General features: G+C 36.1%; 1 long non-coding RNA gene across 2 annotated transcripts in view; it reads right to left on the bottom strand.

The window, feature by feature from the left end:
* Positions 1–5451: 5451 nt before the first annotated feature.
* Positions 5452–13393, bottom strand: part of LOC107833442 (uncharacterized) — a 49567-nt gene continuing 41625 nt past the window's right edge. The window contains exons 2-3 of one of the 2 annotated variants that reach the window (XR_001659192.1): positions 6020–6092; positions 5452–5647 (exon numbers count right to left, since the gene is read on the bottom strand). This is a non-coding gene — a long non-coding RNA (uncharacterized LOC107833442). Of the gene's footprint in view, positions 5648–6019; positions 6209–13393 lie in introns of those variants that run through there. The other variant, XR_001659191.1, reaches the window with a different exon arrangement.

Raw genomic sequence — 13393 nt, 5'->3', positions numbered from 1 at the left:
TACCAATTTGTTTTTGTTTTAAATGTTGCTCAATATAGCAAGAAAGTTGCAGAACTTGCAATAGTTGGGTGATGATTGTTAATGGCAAACACGAAGGCATGACCTGGTGGGCCGGTCTGCCAGAAAAACCTCTCATGACTGAACAGAGGACATTTCTAGACTTTGCAGAGGTAGATCAGATCGGTGGATAAGGTCGGCTCCTCATGTAAAAATGAGTAGATCTTGAAAAATTAAGGAAATCGGAACAGATAAATCGGTGCATCCATAAAAATTAGGTCTAAAATGACTTGAAATTCATCCCCATGATGATTGTTTGTCAACTTCTGTCTGGAACTGAATATCCTTCAACAGGAAACGGACTCAAACCAGGTGGTTTATGTTTTCAGACAGACATCTTGAACATTATGGTTTATTATTAGGAAGCTAAATATTGTTCAAACAATCTGGTTGACTTATAAACTCAGTTTATGATTGGACAGAAGACAAGCGATCATAGTGTGAGGGTTAATATTTCCTGGAAGGCAGCCATCTTCCAGTTGCTTACACATCCACTGGTTGAAGCTGCATTATAAATGTTTAATCCCTTACAGTTCAGCATAAGCTGGAGGTAAAAGTTTAATGAATAAATAAATAATTAAGCTGAAAGCTATGCTCTGCACTGAGCCACATGATTAACAGAAGTTTTCCTCTTTTACAGCCGACTTCGACATCTGGCAGATTCAGGCTGAGAACATTATGAGCCAGGTTGTGTTAGTGAGTCTGGATGGAGGCTGATGGAGGCTGAGAAACAAATAAACAATATTAGAAAAACACAACAAACATAAAGAGGAGAGCGAGACACTAAAACCTCATTTCTAGTTCAGATAGAGAACTTGAAACTGAGAATAAAGAGCTTATTTTGAGATTCAGTGAAACTTGTACATTAATAAGACACAGTCACACTGTTTCTGTATTCCCATGTAAGCTGGAATACAAAGAAAATATATTACACATGTAGTAAATATAAGGAAATGTAGCACATTTGAACAGTGCATGTATGCTGGAATAAAAGTTGTAGAATTCACAGAGTTCAACTGGGTGAGTTACTTTCTCACATAAATAAGAATCATCTGATCAACTGAGAATTAAAATCTGATGTTTTATGAGTTTCACTGAGTGGTTAAATAATCATCAGACAAATTACAGAATATTTCAGGCTCCCCACGCTGAAATCTACTAAAGTTTTCTGATGAATCGGCCTGCAAGGTTAAGAAATTTATACAAAAATAGACCAACGTTCAGATGTTTATTTGTAAAAAATATTGGAAGCTAAGATTTTTTAAAATCTCTTTCTTAGAAAATTGTTCACTTAAAATAAAACAAATTGAAAATATGAGCATTTTCAGAGTTAATAATTCTTTAATTTTGGTTAAAAAGTATTAGCTCCATTGGCAGATTATTTAGTTTATAAAATACATTTCTCCCATGTTATAAGTGAAATAATCTGCCACTGGACCAGTAATTTTTATCAATATTGAAGAATTATTGACTTAAAACTCTTAAATATTGCTAAAAAGTTCCTTGTAGTTTAGTTTTGTTTTATGACAAGTGTGCTAACATATTTGCATTAGATATGGTGTAAATACTTGGAAAGGTTGTGTGTTTGCCTCTCTAGGAGTTACTCCAGTGCAGTAATGACTCCTTTCAGCTGCAGTGTGGAATTACATTAAGCCACAGCTGCATTTATAGCACATAATGGCTAAAAGCTTCATTAAGGCCTCAAGTCTTTCAAGTTATCTCTTTGCTCTGTTTGTAAAGACTTCCTTACGTGTCTAAATTGGCTTTGAGCTGAAACTATAACATCTAAAATGTGAATATGCTCATTTTGTGGTGGGCATGAAGAAATCTGTTTTTATTGAAGGAAAAAAGTTAAAAATTTTCACTTTAAATCCAAATAAGCTGCTGCTGGCCCCAGAACTATACATGTTTGAAAAGCAGAAGTAGAGCCTCATGCACAACCAGCTGTTGTTGGTTGAACAACAGTCATTTTAGACAAGGTTACCTTGCAACCTTGTGGGTTGCAAGGTAACAGCACAGTGTGACTTTAAGGTAATGTAAGATAAGGTAATTTTATTTATATAGAACATTTTCAGCAACAAGGCAATTCAAAGTGCTTTACATGAATTAAAAGGAAATACAAACAAAATAACAAACCAAAGGAAAGAAAAAGAAGAAAAATAAGCTCAAGAGTGACTAATCTAAATCCTCTTCTGGGGTAAAGTGAGTAGTTACAGTTTCTAAAATGTAGTAATTAAAAGTATTGTTCTTGTTAAGTACTTCTGGATTCCAAGTTCGTAATTATTCTAATTCTGATTCCATTTCTGGGCTTTATAATATTGATCTAAATAGTGCGTACTCCACAATTTCTAATATTACTAATAAACTAAAATAATCCTTTTCTGGGTTAAATAGAGAGTACTCCACCGTTTCTAACAAAATAAAACAAAAAAGAGGAATGGACACATTAGGGCAAATGGCAACATTCAGACAAAACAAAGGGCAAAACAGAGACATGAGTGAAGGCGGCGACGTCAAAAGGCCATGAAACCACGTTGCTGAGCCTCCATTCAGTACCCTACCATTCAGCTGTTCAAAACGCCTGGGTGGACCTAGCCCCGCCTTCTAGGACGAAGCTCCTCCTCAGAGCTGCAGCTTCTAAGTTTCTGAGCTTCCCCCTCACAGAGGCAGCTCCCCCACTCAGCTCCTTCAGACTAGCCAGCAGAGATTAGCAAACACCTGTTGGAAGTGCTGAGCTTATTATAGAAGCTACTTCTCAGCTCCTCCATTTGAGAGTTAATGGAGGAGCCATGCTGTGATGACTTCCTGAAGGTGGAGTTTCAGAAAGAGCAGGAGCTTCTTAAAGAGACAGAGGCCCAATATCAAATTACCAAGTCAAATTAGCATTTATACAACTGAAGGTAACATGGTTACTTGACTGTGCAATAAAATGGCACTATGTGGCTGGAAAACACACAATACTGCCCCATTAACAATCAGGAGGTGTTTGAAGTGGCTAGTTTTCCAGACACCAAAAAACATTAACTTACTGCCAAAAAAATGCCCTGGTGGTTTTCTAAGCTCTTGAACTGTTTTAGATCCAAAAGTATAAAAAAGTGAAAAATAAGTATTTTTTGACTACAGGTTCCCTTTAAGTCTGAGGCCATCCCACTGGGAGGAGACCCCGGCTCAGACCCAACTCTTGTTGAAGGGACTATATGTCTCTGAAAGCCTGGGAACATTTGGACCCTCCAGAAATAGCTGGAGAGTTGCTGGCCAAAGATATGCCTGCATTTCCCTAATGAACCCATTACGCCCTCCGTCCACGGATGCAGAATGTAAAGAAAGAATTGTAAAAACATATATCCTATTGTAAAAACTGGGTTTGATTGAAAAATCTCCATGGTAACCCACATTAATGAAGCTGTCAGTGCAACCCTGTGGAAATACAAGCATGCAAATAGTTTCAACAAAGACTAAAGCCACTGTAAACACAATAATGAGGAAGCCTATTGGCAAATGTTTGGAAACACCGGGATGAATGAACGCCTGGCAGGAATCCAAGTCAAACTGTCTGCGTGGAGCTGCAGCTGCGCCGACAGCCAGGCAAAGCTGTGCATCTTTGCAGCTTTCATTAGCTCTCTTCAAGCCACTCTGGTTGAATCAGTGCATTCGACACGGCGAGGCTGATAGAAACAGACGTGTACTAGGTGTAAAATCATTTAGCAAACATTAATACAGTAGCAGCTAAACAGTGGCTGGCTGCATTCTGCGTCAGGTCAGATCCCAGCCATGTGTTCGGAGCAGCGAGCGGAGATAACGTCGTTTCCTCCCTACCATTTTCACAGATCTCAATAATTTCATTTCTTGTAAGTCAGTCGGAAGAATCTGGTCCGGAGCAGCTTCTGCAGCGCATTAAGGGATGAACAGGAAGTTCTGGAGGGGAGCGGCTTGCACATAAACAGAAATGTATTCATTCATTAACAGAAAAATATTCAGGAATCTGTTTGAAACTAATAACCTTTTGCTTTTAATCACTTAACAAAAATATACATTTTTTTTTATCTTACAGCAGCATTTAGTTTTCTTTTATCAGTTGTATTGGTTTAGATTAAGGGAACAACAAAAAGTATCGCAAGATCCAAAGTGGGAACACTTTAATCCAATAATGTTTGTCCACTGGTTTCCTGATGTCATTTTTATCCAGCTGCTAGTGAATAAAACACACCAGTGCTAAAATATAAAGCTCCACAGCAGGAAAACTTCCTGTTTACAAGTCTCATGTTGGCTGTTTTCTTCATTTAATTAAGAAAAGCAGGTTTTCTATTGAAACTGATTAAGACTCAACCTGTTTTGAGTCTTAATCAAAACAATGTTACTGTAATGTTCACAGTAACATTACTGTTACATGTGAATGTAACAGTAATGAAACAATGTAGAACAGAAGAATAATGTCTGAAGACGTAGTGAGTAAAAAAAAACAACACTACATTGGTGTGTTTTAAATTAATTATATTGTTTATTTAAATCTTTTTGAATCTGGGGAGCCTGCACCAATAAAACCCAAACTGATGAACTTAACAGCAGCAGGTTTACGGACAAAACTCTGCTCTGAATTTCCAGCATCACATTTTGTTGCGACTATTCAGACCATTCTACACTGCAAAAACACAAACTCTTACCAAGTATTTTTGTCTACATTCTAGTGGAAATATATTAGTACACATGAAATAATATAAAACCATCTTATAAGCAACTTATAAGAGTTTGTTTTAAGTAAATCATTTCTTAATATTGATTTTCAAACAGTACTAGTTCCATGGGCAGATTATTTCACTTTTAACATGAGAAAAATATCTTGTTATAAGTGAAATAATCTGCCCATGGAACTAGTACTTTGTTGCTAGGTAACAGGCTGGGCGTGGCTAGGGTTGCTAGGTAACGGCGCAGTGCAATATTCCACCAATGGAACTAGAACGTTTTCAAGCTCATATATTTTGCTGAGAAGTTACTTGTAGGTTAATTTGTCTTATTTAAAGAGTATTAAGATATTTGCACGAGAAATCAGACCAAAAATACTTGGTAACATTTTGTGTTTTTCTAGTGTACAATCATAGTTTGTTATTGTCGAATGTGTTGCGCTAAAGCAATCCTCTACATTGTGTGTGTTGGTACAGATAAACATCTAAGACATGGTCATTGGGGGGAAAAATAAATAAAAACCTCTGGCCTAGTCAAAGTCCAGGCCTAAATCCAGTTAATAATCAATAGCAATGCTTGAAAACTGATGTTCACAGAAGCTTATTTTGGAAAATGTTGCTGGTATTGATGGAATTGCACCAAATATTTACACAAATCACCACAAAATTACCCGAAAAATTATCCAATAGTACAGCTGGATTTTTCAGAGAAATGTAAAAGAGCTTCTGGTATTTATTGTGGGTCAGTTGAGTTATTTATGTCTCTGTTTTGTCTCTAAGCAGCAGGAAGTGGTAGGTGGACGGGTTTTCCTCAGGTTCCTCCGTTCTGCTCCATCTTGTGGTCGGTTCTTGGTAAAGCGACCACAACATGGACTGCGGATCTATTCCATATTTTCCAGAGTTTTCAGGGCCTTTAAAATTTAAAAAACTAAGATTAATCTCAGCAAAATCAGCAATCTCAGCAAAACTCAGAAATTTTCGGGTATATTTATTTATTTTTTAAATAAAATTATCTGAAATATTTTAATCTCTGATATCTTAATCTAAAAATCCGGGATTTTTTTCTCTTGCTCATTTTTGAGTTTTGCATTTGCAGAAAATGTCAGATTAACCTGAAAATTTTGTGGAAATTTACTCTTTGCTTTAAATACCAAACTATCACAACTGTGGCTGTTTTAATAAATATGGAAAAAACAGACGATTGTAAAAGTTACACACTGGAACTTTAATAAAAGAAAATAATTTTAAATTAGAATCAAATTGACTAAAACACTTTAAAATACTTTTGAGTTGCGTCATTCCATTGATAAATAGGACATATATGTGTAGAAACGGCTCCAGTTCCTCCATGTTCAGCTGATGTGGACACAAACAAGACTTTAATCTACAGCTGAGCGAATCCCAGTTTCCTTCCTAACCAACTGCAGAACAGCAAACTATCCCAAACTGTCTAAACACAGACTGCTGTGTGTGCTTTCTCTCCCTCTCTCTGCTGCTGGAGCCTCAGAGCTGTCATAGCAACCCAGGGAACCAGGCTAGCATGTTAGCATAAAGGACGACAAATAACGGTGGAGGCCATGACAGTTTCACTTTTCAACCAGTTTCTGACCAGAAAAGCCAACAATGCCTCTTTGGACTTTCTAAAATGGTCCTTATTAGATTTGATTAAGAATCATAATGAATTAAATTATGTTTTTAAATACAAATACAATTAAAAATACTGTGTTTCAGCAGATTTCCATGGAATAACTACATTACTAAACACTAACAGAACCATTAATATTTCTTCTGCTTTTTTTGTCATTTGGCTTTTTAAAACATCACTTTTAACAAAAGACATTTTAGAGGAAAAATTGTCATTCTATATTTCTTTATTTTAAAAACTAAATATTTAAAGATGTTTCCTTCGGTCTAGTTGTGTCCATGAGGGCAAAAGTTATTAAGTTAAAAGCATTTGGGGCCACAAATTTTCATTATTTTTTAAATGAACTTTTGTGCCTTTTCTTTATTTTAATCTTCTCAATAATAAACAAACAAAAAAAATCTGACTTTTGAAAAAAACAAAAAACAAAAAAACAAATCTAAATTATTTTCATATGTATCTAGTATAAGACAAGTTTACAGTTTCTAAATTTTTGGGTTGATTGTTTTTTTTATTTGGCTGCAAAATTTAATTTTGAGTAATAGGAGGTCAGTGTTTGTGGCTCTAGTTACCCCAAAATTAAGATAAAAATGCAAAATCTACTTCTGCATCTAATACTTTTTGGCAAAGATATTATTTTTCTGTAAAAAAAAAAGAAAAAAGAAAAAGAAAGTAAAGATATTATTTTTCTGTAAAAAAAAAAGAAAAAAGAAAAAGAAAGTTCGCAAAAAGAATAAACTGTCGATCTGTTTCAACCAAGTATGCTTGGCCCGCCCAAAATCCTTCAGACGACCACAAATGGCCCCCGGGCCTCACTTTGGACTCCCCTATTTTAGTCAGTATTTATCAGAAATTAGAAGTTATAAGTCATTTTTATTGAAACACTACAGCTCCAAATTAGTTTTATTTAGCTTTCTTAAAGGCAAAAATATTTTTTATATTCGTTAATTCACGTTTTATGTCATTTCAACATAAAAACGGGCAACATGAAGATTTTAAAACTGAAAGTTTAGGAACTTTATTTCAAATTCCCCATGTTTATTTGAATTTATTGAACTGAATCTATGAACAATATCAAAAACTAACAGAAAACAGAAGTTAAATTTAGTATTTAATTGCTGTTTTTGCTAAATATCAGCGCCTTTTGCGGTTGATGACTTTAAACTGCGGTGGGTTTTGACAGGGACGCTGCAGCTCAATGGGGAAAGGGCGCCCCCTTGTGTTGAGCACAGAGTAAACACTGCACAAAGTTTTAATTTGTAACGTTAGTAAATTTTCACTAAGATATTAACATATTAAGATATTATTGGCTTTAATTGAAAGACTATGGACGCAAACAGAAAACTGGTAATTAATATAATTTTATATTTGGCAAATTTCATATTCACAAATGTAAATTTTAATAATTTTCATCCTTTTGGTTAAAAGATCAAATTATAGTTATCAACCATTTCCAAAAGTAAACATAAAAAAATCTGTAAACACATATGAATGTTGTAGATCATTAAATGTTTTTAATTTATCGTAATATCTGCTTCCTGTTTGCTTTAGTACCAATTTTACTGCACTGTATTTATTGTAGAATACAATGTATTGACAATGTATTTATTGTCAATACAAATTTCATGCTTTATTTCACATTCTTTGTTTTTTTTTGGTATTTGTAGAGATCTTTTTGCAAAATTAAGGAGATGTTTCATATATTTTATTTATTTTTTCTTTTGCGTTCAATCATCTCGGGTTGAAGAACTTAAGGGTGACGATCAGCTAGAATGATCAAAAAATGCAGCAAAAATAGGACAATATTTACCAATATTGAATAAAACCACAAATGCTTTCAGAGATTAAGTTATCTATTAACGTTATCTATTATTATTCAAGAATTACTCATTGAATGTAAAACAGTTTATATTTTAACAGGTTAATGGGTAGTTTTATCAGTATATTTAAAAATGAAAATGAGTTTAACACCCTGGGTTCTGGAAGGTAAAATGATTCCCATCAGATGGATAGATGAGATTAATGAACAACAAACTTTGCTGAACGATAAATTGTCCCCAAAGTTATCGCGATAAACGCTAATATTGTTGAGACCATTTTCAAGTAAAACAGTGCAAGAACACATTCTTAAATACCAATAAACTTTAAATTCTAGTGAACATTTAAAACTGGAACTGAAAGACATTTCAAATATCCAAAATAAATAAACAGAAGAACTAATAAAATGAATCATTAAGTCTCTGTTAACAAAACTGTCCTTCAATACATGGCTGGTTGAGACCAAATCCCCAGTCTGAAGATGTTTGTCATCCAGTTTTTGGTAGAAAGAAAAAATAAATGATGCAAATGGGAACCATTGAGCTTTTTTGTATTTTTCAAGCGATTAATTGATTTATTGCTCACTGCGACAGGCCTAACAACAGTATCATTTTGGAAATCCAGAAAAGTCCATTAAACATGCGTAAGAAATCAAAGGAGCAGAAATGGCTGGAGCTGCTTCCCGTCTAATCCTCTTTTAATTAGGGTGAGAAAAAATGTGGGACCTCTGCTGGATTAGTCACAGCACACTGACGGAGCACCATGCTGGGAACCAGTGGACGGCACTGGTGACCACTGCAGCCAGTTAGGTGCAGGAACAAATCCTCCAGAGTGTGAAGCGATACACCCGCCTCCCTGCAGCTACCTGGAGGTTCGGCCGCCCCGCGTCTCAAATCAAAGCCCGTTTTGGTCTCTGGTGAGCTGGGAGGGATAAGTTACAGCATATGATTTGCTCATTTTCAATCTTTTCACTCCTGCTTGATGGGGGCGACTGTGTCTGCTGTCACACTTGCTCCCTATTATCCACCCTCTTTGCTAATCCTGCAGGGTAGTTTGTCCTCCTCGTTATCTTTCCTCATCCCTAACTATCTGTCTTCATGCTCCGCCTGCTTCGTCCGCCCTTTTCTAGCCCGATAATGGAGGTTCGGCCTCATGGCGATGGGGATCCGGGCGAACAAAAGAATCAATTAACAGCTGGAGCTTCTGCACACGTCTTCACAGAGAGCCTGCTCAGGTCAGTTTATGGGTTAGAGAAGAAAGTAGCAGGCAGTCATTTTGACTGCTGCTTTATCTGGATCCAACATGGAGATCACAGGAATTGTTACTTTGATCTAAAGTTAAAGAAGGTAACCAATCTGTAGAGTTTCCTTATGTAAATGTTTTCCCAAAGACTCCAACTACATCCTACTGCCGTGTAATACCATGTTTTGAAGTAAATGTTGACCTAATTCCTGACTGGACGATGTTAAGTGGGATCAAGGTGACACCTACAGCTTAACTAAGAGGAAATATGACATCTACTTTCATATCTGAATCTCTAAGAAAACCATATAAAGTTGATAGATTTATTGTTTTTGAGAAAAAGAGTCACTACACTTAAAAACAACAAACTCACTTTTCTAGTAGACGTGAAATAAGACAAAACTAACTTATAACCATTCAACAAGATATAAGAGCTTGATTAAAGTCCACAATTCCTTAGTATTGATGAAAAAGCTTAGCTCCACTGGCAGATTATTTCATTTATAACAAGATATTTTACCCACACACTCGAAAAAACAAAATCTTACCAATTATTTTTTGTCTAGTTTCTAGAGCAAATAGTTTAGTAAACTTGAAATAAGGCAAAACTAACTTACAAGTCATTTTTGAGCAAGAGAGATGCTGAAAAATGACTTGTTTTATGTAAATAATTCCTTAATATTGATGAAAAAGTTGGTAGAATGTTCCGCTGCGCCGTTACCTAGCAACCCCAACCAAGCCCAGCCCGTTGCCAAGCAACCCAGTTCTAGTTCTGTTTGCAGATTATTTCACTTGTAATATGATAATTTTCCCATATTATAAGTGGAACAATTTGCCAGTGGAACTAGAACTTTTTCATCAATATTAAGGCTTTGTTTGCTCAAAACAAGCCTCAATTTCTTGCTGAAAAGGTTTTTTTTAGTTTGTTTTGTCTTATTTCAATTGTAGTAAGATATTTGCAGTAGAAACAAGACTAAAATACTGTGTAAGATTTTGTGTTTTTACAGTGCATTCTACGTGAAATAATCTGCAGGTGAATCTAATATTTTTTAAATCCATATAAAGGAATTACTGGCTCACAACAAACTCCATTTCTTGCTGAAAAGTTACTTTTAAGTCAGTTTTGTCTTATTTCAAGTGAACTAAGATATTTGCACCAGAACATAGACAAAATACTTGGTAAAATTGTGGGTTTTTTGGCAGTGTAGAATAGTCTGAATACGCTCAACTAAGTTGTGATGTTGGAAACTCAGAGCAGAGTTTCCACTGCATATCCATGAACCTGCTGCTGCTGTTGGGTTTTATTGGTGCAGGCTCCCAAGATTATGAAAACTAATCCTAAAAGTTTTAAAGAAGCAATAAAATCCATTAAAAACACACCGATATAGTGTTTTACCCCCTACGTCTTTGGACATTATTCTTCTTCCCTACATTGTTTTGGTGGACGGACATGACTGGACCTGAAGTGTTCCCGCTGTGGGGCTGGGGACACTGGGTGGCAGTGTGTCCCCCCGTACAGCAGCAGCCATGTTCACCATCTGCTCCTTCAGTCTGTGTGAACTCAGATCTGCTGGGTTTGACAAGCGCAGAGATTAAGAGAAGGTAAAACATCCTGGTCACATGGAGGGAAGTTTGTTCCTTACATGGAGGAAAATCTTTACTGCCAGACCGGATGCTGAAAATAAAAATATTCTTTAATAAACAAACTCATGCAACTACTTTATTCCAACGTTTTTTTTTTAAATTGTTTTACTTTAAAACATTATTTTGTTTTTCTTTTCTTACAAAATAATCAACATGTCAATTGTATAAACACTTTAAAAAGGATGTTCAGAGCTTTAGGAGCCACAATTTTCACATTTTATTGATGAGAACATTTGATATTTAGTCATGTAGTGCAATTTATTTAAATTTCAATATTTAGATTATACACTCAAATTATTTTATTCTATAAATGTGCTTATAATTAATCTGTGAACATGTGCAGTAGTATAAATTTTAATATTATGGAAAAGTTAATTTATTTCTGTAACCTGAGTGAAAGATTAATTACAACATTTTATTCTGCTAATTATGTTGATTTTCCTCTTACAGCTACTGAAAACACAACTTTTAATTTTAGAATATTACAAATTAATAAATTAAATTTGTATAATACAGAATAATGAATGTCTAATACCTGCTTAAAGGTTGTTTTTTTGTTTATTAATAAAACTGATTAAATGGGTAAGTTATCTAGAATTTATTCTTGAAATAATATTGTAAATGTATTTTTTGTTAATAAAAAACACCTGTATATAGTTTATAGTTTAATACAAAGTGGAATTTTGGAGTTTTGAAAATAAATTACTTGCTTATTGTTCAATAAAATGATTTTCTGAAATGGAAAAAAATAATTCATAAATAAGCTACTTGTTGTGTTTGCACAGAGAGCTGCATCCGTCACTTTTCTGACAGTCAACAGAAAAAATGAAGCAGGATTAACACAGAGTTACATCCTGATTGTAAATTTTGTGGAGACGGCATAAAACTAATTTAATCTGGTTCAATCTCTGCAGGGATTACAGACATGGCGGAGCAAGTGGGGTCAATTATAAAACCCGCTCCGTACTTTGCTGACTTCCTCTTGCTCCCGTTTTGTTTTTGGTCCATTTCAACAAACTCAAATGCAACTTGACAGAAAATCAATTCGCATTGTACCCGTAATACGGGATTATCCCGCCAATAAGCCTCCAAAAATCGGGATTTCACTCTGAAAATTTAACGGAGGGGAAGACGCGGGGGGTCAGGGAGGTCACAGCGCCGATAAGCCGAGAACTTGTAAATCCTGTCGATCTGTTTTCAAATTACGGCAGCAACAGCGTGCGAGGTGTTGTTTCCGTGTATTATGGTAATGTAATAGCTGAAGCAGGGCCTCGGTCTGCAGCTTCCCCCCGTTTGTTCGCAGGTATCCGCGCTCCCTGCCGTGTTAGCATTCCGCTCCACTTCTCCCGTTAAAAAAAAAAACTCTCCTTCTACCTCTAAACTTAGAGGATGCAGCAGCGCCCACACAGCTGTTCTCCCCTGAGCTGGCGTACATAAAACATAAAAGGCGAGCCTATATGAAAAATGCACAGAGTGCTGGAATATAATGTGGTTGAAACCCCGCTGCTGTCGGGCAGGAGAGGGATAAAGAGAGAGGCCAACCCTGGATGGATTCCTTTTTCTGCAGGATTCGTTTGACTGGATGCCTGTGCAAACATTTACTCACCGTGCTCAATCCGTGGATCACATTACAAAGATTGATTGTTCACTCGCCTCTCACCCTCCACTGTTTCATTGGCCAATATGAAATCAAATGGGATTTTCCTTTCCTTTTTTTTTGAACCAGGAGTAGAGTTGTTATGCACAGAATCAGCGACAGCGCTCCGGCAGCCAGAGCAAACTCCCCCCTCATTGTTCTCATGCATCCCAGCGCCGAGGCGAGTGGAAAACAACTCCATGTGATTGTTACAGTTGAAACGGCGGCGCGGCGCTCCCTCGTGTTGCAGCCGCGTAAATTAGAAGAGCTGGCGTGTAAACTTGTAAGGCAAATAATTGGTGCCTCGCCACCTACAGCAGAGTAATTGCAAAGTTCACAAAAAGAAAGTGAAATTAAACAAGAGGGGGAAACATGGGATCTTTCTACGGGAGCGTGCAGACCAATTAGAGCTTGTAGATTTCAAATCAAATGAAATCCAGTCAAGTTTTTCAAAAAAGAAAATGGCATACAGCTGGGGATTCTCAGGGTAATATCACCTTGAGTAAAACAACAAAAACATTAAAATTAAGAGCATTTATCCATCGATCACCTGTACCTGCTCATCTTCAACCACATCTTAGGACAATATGAGGCCAGTTAGCCTAACAGTGGCTGAGTTAGCGTTACAAATGTCCACAAATTTTTGCCAATATTCCGCTAATGTCGAAAAAAACC

The sequence above is a fragment of the Poecilia formosa genome, unplaced genomic scaffold, assembly GCF_000485575.1.
Source record: "Poecilia formosa unplaced genomic scaffold, Poecilia_formosa-5.1.2 Scaffold385, whole genome shotgun sequence".
NCBI classification, from domain to species: domain Eukaryota; kingdom Metazoa; phylum Chordata; class Actinopteri; order Cyprinodontiformes; family Poeciliidae; genus Poecilia; species Poecilia formosa.
Note: the sequence above shows the minus strand (reverse complement) of the source record. Positions and strands in the feature narration are given on the sequence as shown.